Here is a 19506-nt window from a genome sequence, read left to right on the forward strand (position 1 = left end):
CATACACACAACCTTGGACCCCAGCTCTCTCTCCTTCCCTGTCTAACACACCTAAGTACTATTGTGTAACAGGAGCCAGTCTGCAGGCTTTCATATCTGCAGTGAATGCCGCTGGAGTTCCCATTTTATGCGAATTCATCTCTGCCCCATGAAAAAAGCTGTCACCGCCAAGCCTCAAAATATCCGTTGCCATTTACCTAGCATTAGTCATGCATTTCTGTGAAGAATAGGTTTGAAAAGCACACATGGCCATGCAAATGTATGTGTGTATATCACATTTGGTATAAAAAGAATGTATGTAGTTCTGTGCATGTGAGAGAACTTGTGTGTATGTGCATTTAAGGTGTGTGTGTGTAGGGGCGGGTTTGTATGTTCCCTCTCCAACAAACACAGCAAGCAATCCCGTGCTCATTGGTTGGGTAAATAATTCCTTTGAAAATAAATAAAAAAAATCCCTTTGAAAGCAAAATTGAATAAGCACACATTATTAAATCCTCAACTTATGGAAAGAGCTTCGGGGCATGGAGATGGGCTCGCATTTTACAGTTATATTTTCATAAAGAATCAATGAAAAAAATACATCTGCATTGGCCTTGAAAACTGAGACTTTTCTCAACTCTCCATGTAAAGTTATAAACTCAGCAAAAAAAGAAACGTCCCTTTTTCAGGACCCTGTCTTTCAAAGATAATTTGTAAAAATCTAAATAACTTCACAGATCTTCATTGTAAAGAGTTTAAACACTGTTTCCCATGCTTGTTCAATGAACCATAAACAATTAATGAACATGCATCGTCATTAAGACACTAACAGTTTACAGACGGTAGGCAATTAAGGTCACAGTTATGAAAACTTAGGACACTAAAGAGGCCTTTCTACTGATTCTGAAATACACAAAAAGGAAGATGCCCAAGGTCCCTGCTCATCTGCGTGAACGTGCCTTAGGCATTCTGCAAGGAGGCATGAGGACTGCAGATGTGGCCAGTGAAATATACTGCAATGTCCGTACTGTGAGACACCTAAGACAGCGCTACAGGGAGACAGGACGGACAGCTGATCATCCTCGCAGTGGCAGACCACGTGTAACAACACCTGCACAGGATCGGTACATCCGAACATCACACCTGCGGGACAACAACTGCTCGAGTTACACAAGGAACGCACAATCCCTTCATCAGTGCTCAGACTGTCCGCAATAGGCTGAGAGAGGCTGGACTGAGGGCTTGTAGGCCTGTTGTATGGCAGGTCCTCACCAGATATCACCGGCAACAATGTCACCTATGGTCGCTGAACCAGACAGGACTGGCAAAAAGTGCTCTTCACTGAAGAGTTGCGGTTCTGTCTCACCGGGGTGATGGTCGGATTCGCGTTTATCATCGAAGGAATGAGCGTTACACCGAGGCCTGTACTCTGGAGCGGGATCGATTTGGAGGTGGAGGGTCCGTCATGGTCTGGGGTGGTGTGTCACAGCATCATCGGACTGAGCTTGCTGCCATTGCAGGCAATCTCAACGCTGTGCGTTACAGGGAAGACATCCTCCTCCCTCATGTGTTACCCTTCCTGCAGGCTCATCCTGACATGACCCTCCAGCATGACAAGGCCACCAGCCATACTGCTCGTTCTGTGCGTGATTTCCTGCAAGACAGGAATGTCAGTGTTCTGCCATGGCCAGCGAAGAGCCCAGATCTCAATCCCATTGAGCACATCTGGGACCTGTTGGATTGAAGTGTGAGGGCTAGGGCCATTCCCCCCAGAATCTTCCGGGAACTTGCAGGTGCCTTGGTGGAAGAGTGGGGTAACATCTCACAGCAAGAACTGGCAAATCTGGTGCAGTCCATGAGGAAGAGATGCACTGCAGTACTTCATGCAGCTGGTGGCCACACCAAATACTGACTGTTACTTTTGATTTTGACCCCCCCCCCCTCTGTTCAGGGACACATTATTCCATTTCTGTTAGTCACATGTCTGTGGAACTTGTTCAGTTTATGTCTCAGTTGTTGAATCTTGTTATGTTCATACAAATATTTACACATGTTAAGTTTGCTGAAAATAGACACAGTTGACAGTGAGAGGACTTTCTTTTTTTGCTGAGTTTATGTGTGCATAAAGAAGATCAGAATCATTTAACATTTTTACATTTACGTCATGTAGCAGGTGTTCTTATCCAGAGCGACTTACAGTTGAAATTAGGGTTAAGTTCAAGTTAAGCTCAAGGGCACATCGACAGAGCCTTGTCGGCTTGATGATTCGAACCAGCAACCTTTCAGTTACCTGCCGCCATCATATTGGAATCTAAACAACACAGTGTACTTTATATAGGCAAATCCTCTGATTGCAATATGTTTCAAATATGCATTATCATGCATATCTCTGTAAATGCACACCATCTTTGTTTTTAATGCAATATAAAGGTATGCAAATGTAAAATAAATTACATATTGATTCAAATGTTTGTTAATTTAGAAAGCTCAATTTCTACTCTCATATTAGACAATTTCATTTTGCATGTCTGTTCATTCATGTAGACAATATAGAATATCATGTAGGAGTATGTATTACTCTTGTATGTCTCTTGTATCAAAATATACAATTGCTGTGAGAGAAAATCATGCCGTAATGATGTAGTTTTCCTTGACCTGTAACCTTTTCAAACTACTGTCATTTCTCATCTCTGTTCAGTAGTAGAACTGCGGTATGGCTGGGTATTCGCCTTGCCAAATTGAAAAGAGAAACAATGCGTTATGCAGGGATGAGCAATTAGAGACAATGCGTTATGCAGGGGTGAGCAATTAGAGACAATGTGTTATGCAGGGGTGAGCAATTAGAGACAATGTGTTATGCAGGGGTGAGCAATTAGAGACAATGCGTTATGCAGGGATGAGCAATTAGAGACAATGCGTTATGCAGGAGTGAGCAATTAGAGACAATGTGTTATGCAGGGGTGAGCAATTAGAGACAATGTGTTATGCAGGGGTGAGCAATTAGAGACAATGTGTTATGCAGGAGTGAGCAATTAGAGACAATGTGTTATGCAGGGGTGAGCAATTAGAGACAATGTGTTATGCAGGTGTGAGCAATTAGAGACAATGTGTTATGCAGGGGTGAGCAATTAGAGACAATGTGTTATGCAGGGGTGAGCAATTAGAGACAATGCGTTATGCAGGGATGAGCAATTAGAGACAATGTGTTATGCAGGTGTGAGCAATTAGAGACAATGTATTATGCAGGTGTGAGCAATTAGAGACAATGTGTTATGCAGGGGTGAGCAATTAGAGACAATGTGTTATGCAGGTGTGAGCAATTAGAGACAATGCGTTATGCAGGGGTGAGCAATTAGAGACAATGTGTTATGCAGGTGTGAGCAATTAGAGACAATGCGTTATGCAGGGGTGAGCAATTAGAGACAATGCGTTATGCAGGGGTGAGCAATTAGAGAATGTATACACGTTATTGATTTCCCAAAACACTGAATGGGCTGAAATCAGTTTTGGAGTTGCATGTTATGGCATGTTACTTTCTCGACAACATTTTGGAGGCCAAATACGGTGAATCGCAATGAGTTGTGAGATAAGTATGAAGGCTGCAAATTGTCAATATTTGGGCATAACGAACATTAGATAATGCAATCACGTTATGCAGTTGCACTTCAAAGTATTTACAGCGCCCCCTGGGGTGAGGATTTAAAATTCAGAATAAATGCTTCTATGGATGAGGCAGGTAATATCTAATCTGCTGGAGATGAACACACACATTCTCTGTTAGGTCCAGGTGAAGGTTAACATAGCTCCACAGGGCATCAACCTCAATGACATAAAGCATGACAGAGAGAGAGAAAGAGAGAAAAAGAGAGAGAGAGAGAGAGAGCGATGGGGGAGAAATCGAAGGCGAGACAGGGAGCGAGAAACATGAAGAAATTGATGGAGAGAGAGTGAGAAGGAAGCAAAGGACAGAGAGATAAAGATAATGAAAAGGAGAGAGAGAGGGAGAGAGAGTGACAAGGAGAGAGAGAGGGAGAGATAATGAAAAGGAGAGAGAGAGGGAGAGAGGGAGAGAGAGAGAGCGAAAGAGCAAGTAAGAGAAGATGAGGCTGAGATACATCAATAGAAAGTGTTACCATGGCAACAGATCATTTAAGAACTTCACTGTCATGTTGTTATTTCTTTTTTAGGTTAACTCCTCGAATGCCGACTAGATGCAGCCCGCAGCGTGCATTTGTATCGCGGCCGTGTTCTTTAAATGTATTTCGTTATGTCTAAATCTAGGAGTGGCAACCTTTTCCCATGAACAATGTGTCGTGCAGTATGTCGACCTGTTGTTTCCAAATGAGACGGGCCAAATCACAGGAGTGAATGGATTAGGCAAACAATGTTCAATCAGCGAAAATGGCACTCGCCCGCTGATTTTGGGAAAGTCTACCCATGCAATCATCACAATTCAATCATTTACAGGCGAAGGGCACACACAAAACAACTCTCGCTCTTTGTCACACAAACTCCCGTGCACGGACACACACACCCACACACACACACACACACACACACACACACGTAGATACCCATACCCACCACACAAAATAAATGGTAATCTCGTTCACAAAACCTCCATTGTATACTCTCAACCACAGAAACTATCCGCCATTTCCTATGCTCTTAGTTAGTTTCTCTCATGTGTACGGTACATCTCCCCTCACAGGGAATAAATAAAAAAGAGAGGTACAGCTGATGCTCTAATCACCCTGGATATATGCAATACATTTTTCAGCTGGAGAGAAGCTGCCATCTTCCCTGTGACCAGATGGCGTCATTACCGCACTAAGGCTGAGTGATTACACCACGCAGACTGAGGGAAACAATGGCTGATATTTCTATAAGCATCCTGCCACCCTCGCTCTCTTCATCCCTCCCTCTCTTTCTTCCTCCTGGATGGGAAGATAATTAACACTGAGAAGAGTAAAAGGGGGTTTGGTGTGGGGGGGGTTAATTCCATGACAGGTTGAGATAGGGGGCTAGCAGGAAGCCGACAGGGTGGCATGGTCACGCCGCATCAGCGGGGGCTTTTGTTGCCAGGCAATCTTGTCAATCCAGGCTGGTGAGAGAGAGGGAGCCGTGAGTGGAGTAATCTCTAAGACAAAGGTCAACAAGTTTAGAGTCGTGATGGAGGGAGCCGTGACACACCTGTCACATCTCCAATAGAGGAAGCGCCAAGATGGAGGGAGAGAGAGAGAGAGAGAGAGGGATGGAGGGAGAGAGAGAGATGGAGGGAGAGAGAGAGAGAGAGAGGGATGGAGGGAGAGAGAGAGAGAGAGAGAGAGGGATGGAGGGAGAGAGAGAGAGAGAGAGGGATGGAGGGAGAGAGAGGGAGGAGGGAGAGAGAGAGAGAGAGAGGAGAGAGGGGAGGAGAGGGATGGAGGGAGAGAGAGAGAGAGAGGGATGGAGGGAGAGAGAGAGAGATGGAGGGAGAGAGAGAGAGAGGGATGAGGGAGAGGGAGGAGAGAGAGGGATGGAGAGAGAGAGAGAGAGGGAGGAGGAGAGAGAGAGAGAGAGGGAGAGGGAGGAGAGAAGGAGGGAGAGAGAGAGGAGAGAGAGAGAGATGGAGGGAGAGAGAGAGAGAGGGGGGGGAGAGGAGAGAGAGGGATGGAGGGAGAGAGGAGAGAGAGAGAGGGATGGAGGGAGAGAGAGGGATGGAGGGAGGAGAGAGAGAGAGAGGATGGAGGGAGGAGAGAGAGAGAGAGAGGGATGGAGGGAGAGAGAGAGGGATGGAGGGAGAGAGAGAGAGAGGAGATGGAGGGAGGGGAGAGGGAGAGGAGAGAGAGGGATGGAGGGAGAGAGAGGGATGGAGGGAGAGAGAGGGAGGAGGGAGAGGAGAGAGGGATGGAGAGGAGAGAGAGGGATGGAGAGAGGGATGGAGGGAGAGAGAGGGAGGAGGGAGAGAGAGAGAGAGAGAGATGGAGCAAGAGAGAGGGATGGAGGGAGAGAGAGAGAGAGAGGGATGGAGGGATAGAGAGAGAGAGGGAGGAGGGAGAGAGGAGAGAGAGAGGGATGGAGGGAGAGAGAGAGAGAAAGAGGGATGGAGGAGAGAGAGAGAGGGATGGAGGGAGGGAGAGAGAGAGAGAGAGGGGGATGGAGGGGAGAGAGAGAGAGAGAGAGAGGGGGATGGAGGGAGAGAGAGAGAGGATGGAGGGAGAGAGAGAGAGAGAGAGAGAGGGATGGAGGGAGGGAGAGAGAGAGAGATGAGGAGGGAGAGAGATGGAGAGAGTGATGGAGGGAGGAGAGAGAGCGGATGGAGAGAGAGAGAGAGAGAGCGGGATGGAGGAGAGAGAGAGAGGGATGGAGGGAGAGAGAGGGATGGAGGGAGAGAGAGGGATGGAGGGAGAGAGAGAGAGGGATGGAGGGAGAGGAGAGGGAGGAGGGGAGAGACGAGGAGGAGAGGGATGGCGGGAGAGAGAGGGATGGAGGGAGAGGAGGATGAGGAGAGATGGAGCAAGAGAGAGGGATGGAGGGAGAGAGAGGAGAGAGAGGGATGGAGGGATAGAGAGAGAGCGGGATGGAGGGAAGAGAGAGAGAGAGGGATGGAGGGAAGAGAGAGCGAGAGGGATGGAGGGAAGAGAGAGAGAGAGGGATGAGGGAGGGGAGAGAGAGAGAAGAGGAGGATGCGGAGAGAGATGAGAGGAAGCGAGAGAGACGAGCGAGATGGAGGAGGGATGATGGGGAGAGAGAGAGAGAGGGATGGAGGGAGGAGAGAGAGAGAGAGGCGACGAGCGAGGGTGGAGGGAGGGAGGAGAGAGGAGAGAGTGATGGAAGGGAGAGAGAGAGAGGAGCAGGAGGAGAGAGAGGGATGGAGGGGGGAGAGAGAGAGGGAGAGAGCGAGAGGGATGGAGGGAGGAGAGAGCGCAGAGAGGGATGGAGGGAGAGAGAGAGAGAGAGTGATGGAGGGAGAGAGAGAGAGAGATGGAGGGAGAGAGAGAGAGAGAGAGAGAGAGAAAGGGATGGAGGGAGAGAGAGGGGGCATTAAGGAGTCCGAGAAAAGCCGATGGAATGAACGGAATGAAAAAAGGCATTACAGAGGCTTGAGTCAGACAAATATGAAAAGAACTAAAAGATAAAGGGAGGGAGCTCAAGCAGCCAGCGGTTTGAAACACAAAAGAAAAGAGAAGAAAAGACGGGAGGGGAGGGAGGGAAGGAGGAGAGGAATAGTGCTGGAACCCACATCTCCTGGAGGGATTTGCGGGGGGGGGGGGGGGGATTCAGATTTTGTTATTTTTCCTTTTCATGGTCAATTTCGTTTGCTAGACCATGAGCTGGGTAAATTTAAAAAAAACTCCTCCCCGCTGTCGTCAATAGAGCTGTGTGATATCATGTTCAAGGCCCAGCGAAAGATAACGAACACACAAACGTCACGTACACAAACAGGCACATTCACACAGGTGGGTATTACATGATGTCTGCATTATGAATATGCACAGTCATTCATTAACGTTTAGATTGCCATGTAATGTAACTGGCTAAGAACGTGATATAGTTTCTTTCGCACCTTGACGTCTTTACACATCACACATACTGTTCACACACACGTTTGTATGTCTCTACATTTAACTCCTTCATTACCACATCAATGTCTATTCATCCTTCACAAAACCCGCTATAGCCAGACACGGTTGCTTTCCTTCCTTTAACTCTATTGCATGCCTGCAGTCCCTATTCCCTTTTCATTTCTCAATCTTTCTTTCTCTCTTTCTTTTCATCTCACCTCTGTCCTTTTTCCCTCCATCTTCCTGGCTCGGCTCCTCATCCCAGCCTACATGGCGTACGTGAACTAGAGGCCGACCGATTAATCGGAATGACCGATTAATTAGGGCCGATTTCAAGTTTTCATAACAATCGGTAATCTGTATTTTTGGACACCGATTTGCCTTTTTTTTAACTTTATTATTCTTATTTTTATTTTTTATTTAACTAGGCAAGTCAGTTAAGAACACATTCTTATTTTCAATGACGGCCTAGAAACGGTGGGTTAACTGCCTTGTTCAGGGGCAGAACGACAGAATTTTACCTTGTCAGCTCGGGGATTCGTTTTTGCAACCTTCCGGTTACAAGTCCAACGCTCTAACCACCTGCCTTACATTGCACTCCACGAGGAGCCTGCGTGGCAGGCTGACTACGTGTTACGCGAGGGCAGCAAGAAGCCAAGGTAAGTTGCTAGCTAGCATTAAACTTATCTTATAACAAACAATCAATCTTAACATAATCACTAGTTAACTACACATGGTTGATGATATTACTAGTTTATCTAGCGTGTCCTGTGTTGCATATAATCGATGCGGTGCCTGTTCATTTCTCATAGCCTACTTCGACAGACGGGTGATGATTTAACAAGCGCATTTGCGAAAAAAGCACTGTCGTTGCACCAATGTACCTAATCATAAACATTAATGCCTTTCTTTAAAATCAATACACAAGTATATATTTTTAAACCTGCATATTTAGTTAATATTGCCTGCTAACATGAATATCTTATAACTAGGGAAATTGTGTCACTTTTCTTGCGTTCCGTGCAAGCAGTCAGGGTATATGCAGCAGTTTGGGCCGCCTGGCTCATTTTGTGAAGTCCATTTATTCCTAACAAAGGCCGTAATTAATTTGCCAGAATTGTACATAATTATGACATAACATTGAAGGTTGTACAATGTAACAGCAATATTTAGACTTATGGATGCCACCCTTTCGATAAAATACCGAACGGTTCCGTATTTCACTGAAAGAATAAACGTTATGTTTTTGAAATGATAGTTTCCGGATTCGACCATTTTAATGACCAAAGGCTCGTATTTCTGTGTGTTCTTATGTTATAATTAAGTCTATGATTTGATAGAGCAGTCTGACTGAGCGATGGTAGGCACCAGCAGGCTCGTAAGCATTCATTCAAACAGCACTTTCGTGCGTTTGCAAGCAGCTCTTCGCAATGCTTCAAGCATTGTGCTGTTTATGACTTCAAGCCTGTCAACTCCCGAGATTAGGCCGGTGTAATCGATGTGAAATGGCTAGCTAGTTAGCGGGGTGCGCGCTAATAGCGTTTCAAACGTCACTCGCTCTGAGACTTGGAGTAGTTGTTCCCCTTGCTCTGCATGGGTAACGCTGCTTCGAGGGTGGCTGTTGTCGATGTGTTCATGGTTCAAGCCCAGGTAGGAGCGAGGAGAGGGACGGAAGCTATACTGTTACACTGGCAATGCTAAAGTGCCTATAAGAACATCCAATAGTCAAAGGTATATGAAATACAAATCGTATAGAGAGAAATAGTCTATAATTCCTATAATAACTACAACCTAAAACTTCTTACCTGGGAATATTGAAGACTCATGTTAAAAGGAACCACTAGCTTTCATATGTTCTCATGTTCTGAGCAAGGAACTTAAACATTCGCTTTTTTACATGGCACGTATTGCACTTTTACTTTCTTCTCCAACACTTTGTTTTTGCATTATTTAAACCAAATTGAACATGTTTCATTATTTATTTGAGGCTAAATTGATTTTATTGATGTATTATATTAAGTTAAAATAAGTGTTCATTCAGTATTGTTGTAATTGTCATTATTACAAATAAAATAAAAAATTCATCGTCCGATTAATCGGTATCGGCTTTTTTGGTCCTCCAATAATCGGTATCGGCTTTTTTTGGTCATCCAATAATCGGTATCGGCGTTGAAAAAAAATCATAATCGGTCGACCTCTAACGTGAACCACTCCATAGTAGTTTTGGCTGATGTGCAGCCAACAAGCCAGGACAATACTAATTAGCCTTAACTAGTGTTCCAGGTTTTGGTTTTTCCATTTATGTTTTGAGTTAGGACTTTAGCACATAGGGCTAACAGTATGTGTTACACCCGTGCTGGTGTCCATCTTGTTAGTGGGAAGGTGTTTCACCTGTGCTGGCCCAGGTGATATTTAAGAGTGGCTGGCCCAGTGCTCCAGTTGTCTTGATAGATGTGGAGGGTCAACACCTTTAGTTCGCGCTCCCTGTTTGATTTCTAGAAAGACAATCCTTTATCTGATCTTCCCTGTTTTTGTTTTGCTCCACTTCTTGGTTTGCTTGATGTCTTTAAGTTTGGTGTTGGTTTTTATTTTGTTTTCCTCTTAGTGGGAAAATTTAGTGGTTGCTCATGGTGGGTGGGTTTTAGGTTCCAGTTGTTGTTGCTAGTCAACTTTCAGTGGACACCCCCATGAATGTCTTTCAGAACCCTTCCTAAAACCCCACCTGTTTCGTTTTGGTTGTTATCAGTGACTTTTCGTTAGTTCCCCCTTCTGTTTGAGCGACATTATTTGCTTTTCTTGCTGGGGTACGTAACACTAGAAACAAAAAATGTAGGCTAATTTAGATGTTTTATCACATCAGAGTCTAATCTCTTTGTTCCAATGTGCTCTGTTATTAATCTGTGTTGATGCTCTCACGGTCGACAAATGCATTTTATTTTTTAAGATTGGAAATATTAATGCTATATGCTGAATATTAGGAGTACAGTAATAATTATGGTATTTTTGGAAAGCTCAGATTCTCCCCTTTTTAAGAGAATCACTGTTATGTACCCTCATTCCATGGTTATGATTGGGAGAAAAGAGCTGTGTGGCCTATGCCTAAATTGTTTACCTGTAGGCTACCTACATGGGGGGATGAGGGGATAGTAAGACTAGTTGGACAAGGCTGTCTGAATGTGCACATGATGGAAGTTAGAGGTAGATATTCATTATTTAATGGAAAAAATGCACGGACTAAAATGTGACTAAAATGACTGTGACTAAAACTAAAAACTAAAATAGCTACCAAAATTAACATTGCTCACCAGCTCCCCAGGCCCCTGAGGCTCTCCTCCCTTCCTCTTCCCCTCCCCTCCCACCCTCTTTCCCTCCCCTCCCTCCTTCACTCCAGTGATAGAGAACCTACTCATCTCCAGCCGTGGCCCAGAGCACCCCAGCAGCATCTGCTTATATAACTCTGTTAACTTGAAGTATGTACAGTATGCCCAAACTGTCAGTACACTCTCTTTCTCTCTCTCTCGCCTCTCTCTTCCCCTCCCTCTCACTCTGTTTCTTTACGTCTCTCTCTTTCTCGCTGTTTCTATCTCAACTCCCATTTATTTCTTATTCCCTCCCTCCCTTTCTCCCCCCACCTACTGTATCTGCCACCTGTCTCTGCTCCTTCTCCGTTTCATTCCCTTTCTTTCTCACCATCCTCTCTCTCTCTGTCTCTCTCTTCTTTCTCACCCCCTCCCTTACACTCTTCTCTCACACTTCCTCCAGCTTGTCAAAATGGGATCACAGAATACCAGTGAGGAGGGGTGGTGGAGCAACACAGTATTCACACTCCCATTGGCGAGGAAGACTACAGCAATATTTAAACAAAGAAAAGAAAACCTGTGCATGTATTTGTCATGTATACTCTGTCTTTCAGTCCGCCAAGTCTGTACTGCACCATATTCACGGCCAATTAAACTCATATTTCGGCCATACTGAACGTACACGAAGTTAATTATGGCAAAGTTGTTTCCCTGCTATGCTGTGGACAACACCTCTCATCTGAGAAGCACACTCTCTCTGCACGCTCCAAACAAAAGCTTCCAGAACTGCGGGGCCTTCCCAGGTACAGCAGCATGCATACTGGATAGGAGCCGTCTTGGTCTCCACACGCAGGCATGGCATGGCAGTGAGCCTGGATCCTGTTGTGACGAGAGGAGAGAGGAGAGAGAAGAGGGGAGTGGGCCGGTGGCGCTAGCTGGGGATAGAATCAGTAATGCACTCCCCCAGCACCGAGCACATGCCGGCCCAGGCCCAGGCCAACCGCATGGAGGAGGCAGATAAGACACTCTGGCCCCTGTGCCTGCTGCCAGAGTAAAGCCTCTCCACTGCATGGAGAGTTAGGAGTGACTGCAAGGCTTTGGCCCGCGCTCCAGTCGATCCATCGCCCAGTGATGCCACTATTACAATGACTGCCCCACAGCTACGCGGGCCTGCGCCAGCTGCACCGGATTATAATTAGAGCAACCATGAAGTGCCCCGGAAACTGGCAATTGATCTGCCTCTGACAGGCCAATATTTCCACCAGGGAAATAAACCTGGGTTCGCACCGTGGCCGAGGATTGGGATAGGGATGGGAGTGGGGATTGGAGGGTTGGATGCTAAGGGGGAATAGAGTAGGAGAAGGGAGGGAGGGGTGTTCTGCGATATTCCTTGTGTTTTCTGCTCTGTCCGTGTGGGTTTGTCGTGGAAGAGGGGGAAATGTGTGTGTGGGGGGGGGGGCTGATTAAAATTCAAGTGGCACCTCCACTAGACGTCTGCTTTAAACATTGGCGTCTGGTTCGTTACAGCGACTTACTTCAGCTCTTCATCACATTTGACGAGAGGGCTTCCAGGCAAATCCACCGAATGAGAGTCTCAAGCAGAACAGAATATTTCCCCCTACGTTCATTCTACCTGGTTTCTTCTTTTTCTATGGGTTCATAAATACAGTTTTGTTGGATGAATGGGACTTGAGCTGTTTGGAAGTCTGAGTAAATCCAGGTCAACCTGACAAATACACAAGTTTTGACGACATTTTGAGGTTGTTGAGATGTTTCAGTCTCGTGTTTCCCCCCATGACTCCAGGGAAAGAGGTTCACAGGATGATAACTTCACTACACATCCTACAAGGGTGGAGCTGCTGGGTCACATGATCAGGGAGAGGGCTGGATGGCAAGACAACAAAATGGCAGATGATGATACTGTGAGACAAACATCAACGCTGTGGAGGAACCAGCAGTGAGATATACTGTAGAGCAGCTTGCGCCATCACACAGGTCTTTCTTGCTCCATTGTTATAGGAATATCAGCAACTAAGCCCTACTGACCTTTGTTTTTTGCGTTATTGATCATTCTTTTTTTACATATTATTCCATTCTGATCATAGGTCAGATGCTATGCATTCAGTCAGGTTATGGGGAGCCAGTGAGCTCTGTATGAAATCTATACAATGCATGGATCTACGTACTGAGGTCACTTGATATAACTTAATCATTGATTAACTAAATGTATAAATGGCATCATAGCCATAACATGATGGTATTTTTAATGTTCGAACAGTTTTTCAGGTATTCACAACAATGTGATTGCTACATACATTTCTTTACTTAATGAGATATACCCATTGATTCTTGAAGAATAAATGAGCTTAGTTGAAATGTCGTACCCAATCAGAACACAAAATGTAAGCATATTTTACTCCATCGTTTGTAAACAGTGAGGTGAGGCCCATTGTTTAGCTTAGCAACGACCATGAAAGGTAAAGAAAGCTTCAGAACTTTGGATACCCCATTCACTTAAGTGAGTTTTGTTTGAAATTAACATGCTATATTTGTAGGTTTAAATCATATTTATGCCATCTTAACTGGATGTAAAATATATAATTTACTACAGCACTACTAATATCCAACGACTTGAAGAACGTCTGGTCTGTACTATAAATATTTAGCTAGATAGCTGTCCATTGCTAGCTGGTTGGATGGGCAGCTAGGCAGGTTGGAAATGCTAGATTAAGTTAGCTTGCAACCTTAGCTAGATGGGCTATGAAACAAATGTCTAATTGGAAAATAGCTAGCTAGCTTGCGGTCTTTGGGTTGCTAGAAGCTGTCATGTTCAAAATGCTCAACAGCTAGCTAGCACAGCCGCTTGACGACTCAAAGAGATGCAAATATTTTTGCCTCGTCTATATTAGCCACTATTAGTAGTACCTAGCAGCCAATTTCATGCCTTTTTACAGTAGCACAGGACACCCGCATAGCATGCAGCTTTTCTGGCCTGTATTGAATTGGCATTCTTGCACCATGGCTTCATAGCTTGAAATAAGTGGTAAAAGTGACTTCTTTTTTAAAATTCCACTTGATGGCTTGCTCATCACAAGTCTGGCATTAACTTGGTTATAAATAGAATGTGATTATATTAAAATATATATTTGAAGCCATTTAACGCAGCACCAAAATGAATGCATTTCAATGAGAGATTCACTTTTTCTTTACCCTTTGTGGGTGGGACCAAAGCTGTTGCCAGGGACGCAAGGCCCGAAAGTGTTTGAACGTTTAAACCTGTCTTCCTACATAGCCTTAACATTTTTTTAAAACTATAATCTTGATGTCATGGATGGTCAGTCCTTGCATCCATTGCTCTGTCTATGAATTTAAGAGTGGTTACATCTCTCCTGCCCCATTCCTCAGCTATTTATGAAAACAGAGGTGGGGTGGGTGCTTTGTTATTGTTTCAACTGCTGATTGCCCATTTAGATATTCAATATAAGAGGGCTGTTTAGCTCTATACAATAGACATGTAGAAAATTACACATTTCTCTATTCTTTCTTTCATTCCGGAGGGAGGCATAAAGCATGTGTGTGTGTGTGTGTGTGTGTGTGTGTGTGTGTGTGTGTGTGTGTGTGTGTGTGTGTGTGTGTGTGTGTGTGTGTGTGTGTGTGTGTGTGTGTGTGTGTGTGTGTGTGTGTGTGTTTGTGTGTCAGTGGAGGCTCTTCAAAGGAGGAAGGGAAGGACCATCCTCCTCAGTGAATTTCCAGAAAATAAAACTATATTAAATATATTAATATCACCAAATCATTGATTAAAACACACTGTTTTGCAATGAAGGTCTACAGTAGCCTCAACAGCACTCTCTGGGGTAGCACCATGGTGTAGCCGGAGGACAGCTAGTTTCCGTCCTCCTCTGGGTACATCGACTTCAATAAAAAAGCTAGGCGCGTCATGGTTTTCACCCCTTTACATAGGCTTATACAATTATTATGACAACTTCCGGAGGATGTCCTCTAACCTATCAGAGCTCTTGCAGCATGAACTGACATGTTATCCACCCAATCTAAGGATCAGAGAATGAATTTAGTACTGAAAGCATAAATTACAGCTAGCTAGCACTGCAGTGCATAAAATGTGGTGAGTAGTTAACTCAAAGAGAGAGAAAGACAACAGTTGAACAGTTTTTAACAAATGCATTTCTTTAAAAAATGAAGAAGCAAGAGAGAGAGAGCTATATTTTGTTGTATTTTTTTTAACTTTCACTTACTTAGCTAGCGAATCCAGCTAGCTAGTTTAGCCTAGTCAAACACCCGGCTCAAACAAAGAGAGATGCTATCTTTGCTAGCTGGCTATGGCTATCCAACACTTTAACTCTTCCAAGTCAAGGTAAGCTATAAGTTTTATTAATTTATTGCCACCGTGGCCCACCCGGCGAACTGCTAAACTGCTTGCTGTACACTGTACTGCATGATTGTTGCGGGTTTACTAACGTGTTAGTTCTAGTAGCTATGTTGACTATGATGTTAGCTAATATGGTGACACAATGATGTAGGCTGTGTGAAGCGGTTAGCAGTTATGGTATGAAGGTTTGGCTTGGAAAGGTTTTGTCTCCTGGTCACAGACAGCTGCTGTGTTGTGCAATGAAGTCCACAAGCAAAAGGATAGCAAGAAGGAATTATACAACAAGCAAAGGGATCATGCTGTTTGTATGTGGCTGCTATGAAAGTGAACCGTGTTAGAGGGTGATCAGGGGTATATTCATTCCACCGATTCTGTTGAAAAATGTTTATTAAACGGAAGCAAACAGAATGAAAAGGGGATAAACATACCTGTATTTGTCAAAGAGAAACTCTTGTTTGCAACTGTTTGGACTAATGAGTACACACTAGATCAGCTAGATGCAGGCAATAGTTTGCAAGGCGATATTGAATGTGTCACTGGCTGTCACATTGATTACTCCACATTTTCTCTCGACCTGTGCACCTACATTGTAAACTTTAATTTGTTGTCTAGGTTGTAGCAACCTCTTGATGGATATAGGGAAAATGTGAGTAGCATGTAGTAGCCTAAACCTATCAATAATACATTGAACTGGGTGAATGCAATATGAATGACAGTCATCCAATAAACTGTAATAGAAATAAGGCCACCCTGATCTTAAACGGCACCGACCGCCATGGTGTGTGTGTGTGCGTGTGTGCGTGTGTGCGTGTGTGCGTGTGTGTGTGTGTGTGTGTTAAAGGAGTTTTTAAGAGATGATGTGTAGCAGGAAAAGTAAACATGTATGGCGTCTCCCTTCTTCAGTTGTTCTCTACATTACAATTACACACTAAATACTCACCAATTAAATGGGAATCCATATGACCTATACAGCATCAATGTATTATTCACTAATATAAATTTTGCATTACAACATTACAGATGAATAAAACATAAACGCAGGGAAAGAAAGAAGAGAGAGTCAGGACGGTGCATGTGGCCTATTCATTCTGATTAAGCTGTCAGTCATTCTCCAACAGGGTGAGTGAAATGAAAACGAACATAATAATAATACATGATAGGAGATTTTCTCCATCTGAAAGCTATGAGAAAGAAAAGAAGGTTTGAATGAAGTTTGGTAGGTGTAATGTACATAGTAACCACCTAATTGAAATTCCTTGTGAGGCTGCTCAAACACTGCCTACCGCTGTACTCTTTCATCCTATCATCCTATCAAGCCCTAGTCAGCTATCCCAGGATCTAAGACCAGTGTCACACCACTCATATACTGCAATAAGACAGAGCTGACATTATCCTCTGGTAATACTTCTGCAAACATACTGTAGGATAGGATGTGGATAGGGCCTGCACAAATGCATTAGTCTCTGTGTCCTCCTGTGGAAGACGGTGTCCTATGCTATCCTCCTCTTCTCTCCCCTCCTCTCCCCCTGCCTGCGTCAAGGCTATTCAGAGCAGCCACAGCAAGCTCCATGTGTCATCAGGCAGGGTGATGGTAATGCACTATTTATTTTCATCTTGAGGCGATGCCTGCATTACCAGTGTATAAGATGTATGGCAAGACAATATTAATGGTGTCCCTGCCCCCTGCGAAATGAAAGAGGGCTCGGCAAAACAAACAATCTAGTCTCTCTTCTCAAGGCAACTGAGCAGGTATATCAGAGGAGTCAAATATGACCGGTAGCTATGATCTCGGTCTCTGGCTAGGGAGGGTTAGGGAGGGACAGGGTTCTCTATATAATACAGCCTACTGAGCAGGTACACAGCTTCTGCCTGAACTATACTATCCATGACTATCTCACTTAGTTTCCATTGTGACTCAATGCAATTATATTCAATTCTAGATGTTGCGGGTTGGATTGAACAGTAACACGGTCTAGTGAAAAGATGGCATTTAATGCAGTCATGTAATGTCATGTAGGCCTAATGTATGCATATATTTGTAAAATGACAAAGGAGGCTGACAGTGCAGTGAGTGACTGAAATCAATTATTTATCAATGGTACTACTACTTCTGTAATACACAAGAGCATGAAACTATTAGTTACTCCCAATAAAATTGCACAATTTGTGGGCAACATCTTTTTGGTGGTGTTTGTGCCCATCACTTCCTAGACATTTTTAGGAATCTATTCTAACAATAGGTAGTGACGTTTTTGCCACTGTACTCTGGAATGTAGGCTAACAACAAATACGGTAGGGATCTGTTTGTCAGGACCAGGGCAGGACCCAAGATGACAGAGCTGTCTCTCTGTATTAGAACGCGCAGGAATATGGGGCTTTCCACGTGAATGCGCAGGCGACAGTGATCTAATTTCTCTGGCAACGTGGCAGATTGTGAAAAGTGGTTGTATAAGAAGTGAAGGGGAGGGGAGAATTAAGGCAAGAAACCCTTTCGGCTAATTATAAAGCATAAGCTTAATTGGAAACCAAAACGGTTATTTCATATCATAATCCGCATTTTTATCTTTTTTTATCTGCTCCATTTATGCACATCGTTTTTAATGAGGACCTCTGAAAATGACGTACAGACTAGCATCATGTTTATTAATAAATTAACCCTGCTGTCTGTATTCCAGTTGAATTATCATAGGTTACCTATGTTCATTTCATCGGATAGTTGACTACAAACACGGAATGTGGTCTAGGGGGAGAAAGGTGAAGGGGATTAAAATCCTTTTTATGTATTAGTTGTAGAAATGTTAATAATGAGAGTTTATTGGAAAGCTCAGGCTGTTTTCAACTGTTAATAATGGACTAGCGCCCCAGAAATGCATTGAAATGTGAAGAAAGGCAGAGCAGATGGATGTATCGGTGAGTTCTGGGCCAGTCTTTTCGTCATCTCTCCACTGTTCTGTCCTCTAGAGAGAATAGAAGGCTACAGGATAATAATTAGGGAAGATTTCTCATTAACATTCTTCATTATAGCTGAGCTGTTAGCTTGATAACATTAGGACTAGTTTTAGCTATAAATACGAATGTTTATTATCATAACAGTGACCTATTTGTTTGTTTTATGAATAGGCATTTCAGGCCCATCCTCACTGTACACAACCTTTTGGGTTGCAAAATGAAATAATGAGAGCTCATATGTGTCGGAGGAGCAGAGAGAGAAACCTTAAAGGTGCAGTGGTGTAATATCAACAGGTTGTCAGCGCATTACAGCTTCCAATATGCTGGAAACGGGGCTTTTGTTTCCCCCATCGCTGTATAACCCAGATATTGGGTGGATGTACTATATTTCACGGGCGCTAATATAAAGGGGCCTGTCTGGTCGTGCAGGGAGTGTTTGTAGGCTACGCACTGGCTTCGGGGATGCCTGCAGCGCTTGAGCGCTCACAATCCCGAGAGAAGCACAGCCGCCGCTGAGCGAGGAGAAAAATGGCTTTGATGGGGACAGGAGAGACAGAGAGAGAAATATGGAAAAGAGAGGGAGGGAGAATGATAAGGGGGGAAGTTAGTGTGTGAGAGTGCACTCTCTTTGAAGTATTTTGTCCTGTGCATAAATAAAAACAACATATGGATACGATGCGAGACGTTCCCCACATTTGTTTTTTTGTGTAAAGGGTGAGATGATGCATCAACTTATCTCTCATTAATTAACAAAAATACAATATAGGCTGAACTGCTTCCTGTAAACATAGCAAGGCTACATCTCTTTGGCGTTGGTTTAGCTAGAACTTTTTCGCACAGTTCCAATGTAAAGGTTGCCGACACTTAGAAAAAAAAGTTATTTGGGGTTCTAAATAGAACATCTTGTTTTTTGGGAGGAGATGAAATAACCCTTTACTAAAAAAAACGTTCTATATATAAACCCAGTGACGGCAAAGAACCGTGAGGGTCCTATCCCAGACTGTAATGTGGACTTTAGCTTTTGTTAGCTGTTGTTGGCTAACACAGTCACGTCAAACTCTGAAATGGCAGCTAACTATCTGCCTTTTCAGCTAAATTGCTCTAGTTAGCAGCCTAGTGCTAGCTTGTTTGAATGGCCATTATGGTAGTTAGTTTGCCAGCTTGTTGATGAAGTTGTAAGTCAAGGGACTGTTCTTAGAAACCAGCAGGTATCTGACTTTGACACTTAGTTGGCGACTCTGCCTCACTACTTTGTAACATTTGACCAACGTGATGCACACAGCTTTAATGCAATGTCAACTCCGCGCACGAATCACGGCAGAACAGAAACGGCCTTATCATAAAA

At 44.0% G+C, this 19506-nt stretch overlaps 1 protein-coding gene across 11 annotated transcripts in view; it reads right to left on the reverse strand.

Moving 5' to 3' along the window:
* The window catches only part of LOC115158238 (CUGBP Elav-like family member 5), a 268535-nt gene that overhangs the window by 189163 nt on the left and 59866 nt on the right, over window positions 1–19506 (reverse strand). The window lies entirely within an intron of this gene.

Source organism: Salmo trutta, chromosome 22, assembly GCF_901001165.1.
Source record: "Salmo trutta chromosome 22, fSalTru1.1, whole genome shotgun sequence".
NCBI lineage: Eukaryota > Metazoa > Chordata > Actinopteri > Salmoniformes > Salmonidae > Salmo > Salmo trutta.